Here is a 5170-nt window from a genome sequence, read left to right as displayed (position 1 = left end):
CGGTCCATATGCGTTGCTAAGCTTGTTCTAAGTAGGTGCTTTAGACCACTGAGCCATCTCACCAGCCCCCTCAGATGTTTTAAATGAACTGATACAGTGGACTCTTCAAAATTTTCATCTCTTAATATCCAAGTCATCTTGGTTGCTGGAACCTTGCATTCACATACCTTGTCTTCTACCTCTGTTTCTGTTATTACAGTGATTTCTATTATCTCCAATTCCTCCTTCTGCTTCCTAAATGCAGTCATTATTCCCAAAATTCCATCTTTCTCAATACTTCCTTCTTGACATCAACTATGTCTACAGCTTCCCCTTCTATCCGATAATACAAATTTTTACCTCTGGCTGCCACATTTAAGCTGATCTCCAGATTGTGCACTAACAATTCTAGGCTGGGCAGTTGTATGTGGCTATCCCACTAAACTTTAACTTAATTTGCTTAAAAACTGAGTGTATAATCTACACTAACTTTATTTATTTTTTGGTGGTACCAGGGATCAAACTCAGGACCTTGCACTTGTGAAGCAGGTGCTTATGTCGCTGAGCTATCTCCCCAGGCCCTTAACTTTATATTTTTATTTCTGGTTTATGACATCACTGTTCTTCAAATACCAAAGGCCTAAAATCTAGGAATTTAGATTTAGTCCTCATTTTTCTTTCAATACACAGTTATGAAATCTTGACACTGTTATCTACAGGATATGGCTCTTATCTAGTAACGCTGTCAGAACTCTATTTTCTGATTTTATTGCTTCTCACCACACTGGTCCTATTACCTCCAATAATATTTTCCAGTAAGAGTAACATCCAGAAGCTAAAAGAGGCCTGAGCATGGAGATGTTGCTAAAGTGTGGAGCTCTTGCTTTGCATGCAGAAGGCCCTGAGTTTGATCCCCAGCACCACACGTAGAAGAAAAAAAAATGTCCACATACAGGTATCAGACATTCCTTTCCTGTAGGTTTTTTTCTAAAACTAAATTATTTTTGGCAGTGCTGTTTTCTTCTCAAAACTCTTCAAAAAAGTATCAATCTCTATATGAACTTCAGTCTACTTTTCCAACCTCAAACCCCATCCCATACACAGGAGCACCTCATTCCACCTTAATTTTCTCTTCTTCACACATCTTGCATTCAGTCATTCCCAGTAACACTGAAACTGTTCCTTCTATCTGAAAAGGGCTTCCACACTATCCCCGCCAAGAAGTATAATTCAGATGTCACTTAACTTTCTCAAGACTTCCCAGCAACTGCCTTTGACAAATATTACACAATTATCTATTTATACATTAGTATACATATTAGATACATAGATATCACATGAGCATTTGTTTATACATAACTTCCAAACTTGACCCTGAAAAGCAGAGCGATACTAATCAATGCCCAGGACCTAATACAATGCCATACGACTGAATTGAGCGAAACCCCGTCAAAGGGGCAGCCTAGCACTCAGTGATTCGCCTGGCACTGAAGGCCTTGTCTTGGGCTGGGTACCACAGCTTGTTTGCTCACGGGCCCAATTCTGGCACTTTCTACAAGATGCAGAGTCCAGGATCCAAACCAACTGGTAGGACCCTCGTCTGGGGCCTCAGGAGGCGGTTCCCAGGACAATCTCAAGCTCCCGGCTCCAGACTCTGGAAAGGCAAAGGGGCGGGGCACAGCGTGGGCTGGGCCAAAGGCTCCGAATTCCCCAGGGGCGTAGGCCAGCCTCTCAGCCCCCACACCAGTGCAGCTCCCGGCCCAAATAGGCCCCCCAGGGGGCTTTATTTTGAGAGAACCCGCACCCCATCCCGGCGCACCGGGCGCCTCCGCACTTACAGACCCGGGGGAAGGCCACCGTCAGGATCCGGCAACGCCAGGAGCTCCGGCCCCTCGGGGCTCCGGGAAGGGGGAGGGGCAGGGAACCTGAGCCAAAGGGGGACCCAACGGAACCGGAAGGGCAGCCCTGGCCGGACAAAGACAACTTCCAGGTCCCATGGTCACCTCCACCAATCGGAATGCTCGGAGGACGACGGGGGCCCGCAGAGGAACTTTTCACGTAGTGGGCGGTACGCGGGCAACCTGCCAGTGGCTCTGTCCCCTGGCATCTGTGATAGCTATCCTCAGGTGCCGTGGCCCGTTAGCCTTGGTGGCTCCGGCCCAGTGCGCTTCTCTAGGATCCGCTGACCCAGGCTCTCTTCTCGTCCGCTCTTGTTGAGCCGGGCCTCCGCTGTCAGCTGCCTGCCGGAGCCTGAAGCTCCTTTCCGCGCTTAAGCCTGGGTAAGTCCCTCCCGCCTAGGGATGTGGACTGCCTGGCGGGAGCCAAGAATGCAGAAAGCGGTGTTATGCCCCTTGCGCAGAGGTGTTGGCATTTGGTAGGGGTCTTACCTCGGAGTTCTTCCTTACCCCTATGCATTCCTAGGGCAATAGCATCTCTGCCTTACCTCCAACGTGCCGACCGTTCACGACTCACTCTCACTAGCGCAGATTGCTTTCGAGAGATCGAGACATTTGCCTAGAAGAGATCTTCAACTGGTTGTTCCAGTGTTAATGTACCTCCTAATTATTTTAAGTTTGTTTCCAGACTTCTGCTTGTGTCCCATACCCTAGTAGTTCGGGTGTTGGTGTATGGCACTGTCCACGCGTTGCTCCCCACCAGAAAATTTGAGTATCGTTCTAGCGCCCTTTTTTTCCCTTTGCCAATCCAAGTGTTCACGGGATTTTTCGAATCTTTCTAGGGAAGAACTGTTTATTGTCATAAAAATGGGGTTTGTCAATTTAATCATTTCTAACTGTTAATTAAGTTCAGCGGCATTAAAGTTCACTCACAATGTTGAGCAATCATCACCATTAGTGCTCCCCAACTTCATCTTCTGCATATGAATAGCCAGTTTTCCCAACATCACTTGCTGAAAAGATCATTCTTCTGTCCCAATTAAATGGTCTTGGCACCCTTTGAATCAACTCCAAAAAAAAAAAAAAAAAAAGTATTTTCTGGGCTGTCTGTAGTTCAATAAATAATCTGCGTGTTGTTTTCCAGTACCACATTTTATTTACTGTAGCTTTGTAGTAAGTTTTTGAGTTGCAGAGTTTGCTTTGGTTGTTTGGGGGATTTGCTTGGGGTTTATTGATATGAATTTGAGGATTGGCTTTCCATTTCTTTGGAAAAGCCTTTCAGGATAAGCATTGTATTAAATCTGTACATTGCTTTGTGCATTGTTGGTGATGTAATGATTTTTGTTTATGAACATGGGATATCTTCATTAATTACATCTTAATTATTGTCTATCAGCGGTCTAGTTTTCAACATGCTTAATTCATTCAGAGGATGCTTTAACTGGAATTGTTTCTGTGATTTCTTTATCATTTTGTTCATTGCTGGTGTACAGAAACAGATGATTTTGTGTGGTCTTGTGCCCTGGAACTTTGCCAATTTTAGTTACTAGCTCTAGTCGTTTTCTTGTGCAATTTTTAGGGTTTGCATACAAGGTTGTGTTTTTTGTTTTATTTTGTTTTGTTTTTTATATTTAGTACAGGGTTTCACTACACAGATCGGACTCGTACTAATCCTCCTGTTTTAAGCCTTCCAAATGCTGGGATTACAGGTGTGTGCCACCATGCCCAGTTTCAGTCTCCCTCTCAGCACACCCAAAGGGCAGGCCAGGGGCTGGTGAGATGGCTCAGTGGTCTAAAGCACCTACTTAGAACAAGCTTAGCAAAGCACAGGGACCTGGGTTCAATCCCCCAGCACCACATGCCAGCCAGTCCCGCCCCCTGGTGGGCTGAGCTGGCCACACACATACACACATAAATAAATAAATAAGTAAAATTTAAAAAAAAAAAAAAAAGGGCAGGCCAGCACAGCATGCCAGGGAAGGGATTGAACCCCAGCCCCTGCGTCTGCCTAAGCAGGCGCTTTAATCCGCTGAGCTATCTGGCCTGCCCAAGATTGTGTTTTTAAATAGAGATCATTTTTTCTCTTCCATTTTAATTTGTTTTTGGGTTTTTTTGGTGGAACCAGGGATTAAACTCAGGCCCTTGCACTTGCCAGGCAAGCGCTTATTTTACTGAGCTATTTCCCCGGCCTTGAGCTATCCAGCCCCCATTTTAATTTGGATGCTTTTAATTTCTTTTGCTTACCTAATATCTCTAGCTGTTAATACAATGTTGAATAGCAGCTGTGAAAGTGGGCATCTTTGTTTATTCCTAATATAAAGGAAAAGCTTTTTATTTGTATTAACTTTTTTTTATGTATTTAGTACAGGGTCTACAGGGTCTCACTACGTAGATTGGACTCGTACTGATCCTCCTGTTTTCAGCCTCTAAAGCACTCGGGTTACAGGTGTGCACCACCATGCCCAGTCTCAGTTGCCCTCTCAGCATGCCCCAGGGCATGGGCCTGGCACAGCACGAAGGGAAAACTTTAGATCTCAAACCATCATACTGTGTGTGTTTCAAGATTGTTTTATCATGTTCAGGAATTTTTCCCTCAATTCTTGGTTTTCTCAGAGATGGTAATCATGAAAGGATGCTAGATTCTCTCACGTGACTCTTCTGAATAAATTTGGATGCTGCTCAGCTCATGAATCTTTATTCTACTACTGTGATGTATTACATTGATTTATTTTACTTTGAACTTTACTGAATCCCACTTGGTCGTAGAATTATTTTACTGTACTTTTGGATATTTATTTATTTTTATGTATTTGGTACAGGGTCTCACATGCAGCTCCCTCTGGTGTGATCCTCCTGTTTTCAGCCTTCCCAGTGCTGGGATTACAGTTCTGCTCCACCATGCCCGGACTTGTTTGCTGGCTCAGCATGCCCTGGGGGGCGGGGCTAGTATGGAATGTAGAATCCGGTATGGAACCCTGGTCCCTGAGCTCCCCAAAAAGGCACATAGTCTGCTGAGCCATCTCAATGGCTCGGTTTGGTTTGGTTTGGTTTTTTGAGACATGGCCTCACTATGTAGTTAAGGCTAGTCCTGAACTTACTGAATAGCCTAAACTGGTCCTGAACAAGTAAGTAGTGATCCTCCTACCTCAGTCTCCCAAGTGCTGGGATTACAGGCATGTGCCATCAAGCCAGGCCTTTGGATGGGATTTAAAAATATATATATTGTTGATTATTTTTCCATCTATATTAAATTTCTTTCTTTTTTTTTTTTTTTTTTTTTTTTTTTTTTTTTTTTG

General features: G+C 44.3%; 2 protein-coding genes across 5 annotated transcripts in view; one reads left to right on the top strand and one right to left on the bottom strand.

Annotated features, from left to right (window-relative positions):
- Positions 1 to 1926, bottom strand: part of LOC101578441 (zinc finger and BTB domain-containing protein 26) — a 20907-nt gene extending 18981 nt beyond the window's left edge. Inside the window, exon 1 of one of the 4 annotated variants that reach the window (XM_004641600.2) lies at positions 1818 to 1926. The gene's annotated coding sequence lies outside the window, so the exon portion shown is untranslated. The remainder of the gene's footprint in view (positions 1 to 1817) is intronic. The other 3 variants (XM_012517011.1, XM_023701658.1, XM_023701659.1) reach the window with 3 other exon arrangements.
- A 162-nt stretch (positions 1927 to 2088) lies between these two features.
- Rabgap1 (RAB GTPase activating protein 1) overlaps positions 2089 to 5170 on the top strand; it is a 185262-nt gene continuing 182180 nt past the window's right edge. The window contains exon 1 of the mRNA XM_023701620.1: positions 2089 to 2258. The gene's annotated coding sequence lies outside the window, so the exon portion shown is untranslated. The remainder of the gene's footprint in view (positions 2259 to 5170) is intronic.

The sequence above is a fragment of the Octodon degus genome, unplaced genomic scaffold, assembly GCF_000260255.1.
Source record: "Octodon degus isolate 3935 unplaced genomic scaffold, OctDeg1.0 scaffold00138, whole genome shotgun sequence".
Classification (NCBI taxonomy): Eukaryota; Metazoa; Chordata; class Mammalia; order Rodentia; family Octodontidae; genus Octodon; species Octodon degus.
This window is presented reverse-complemented; position numbering and strand designations above follow the sequence as displayed.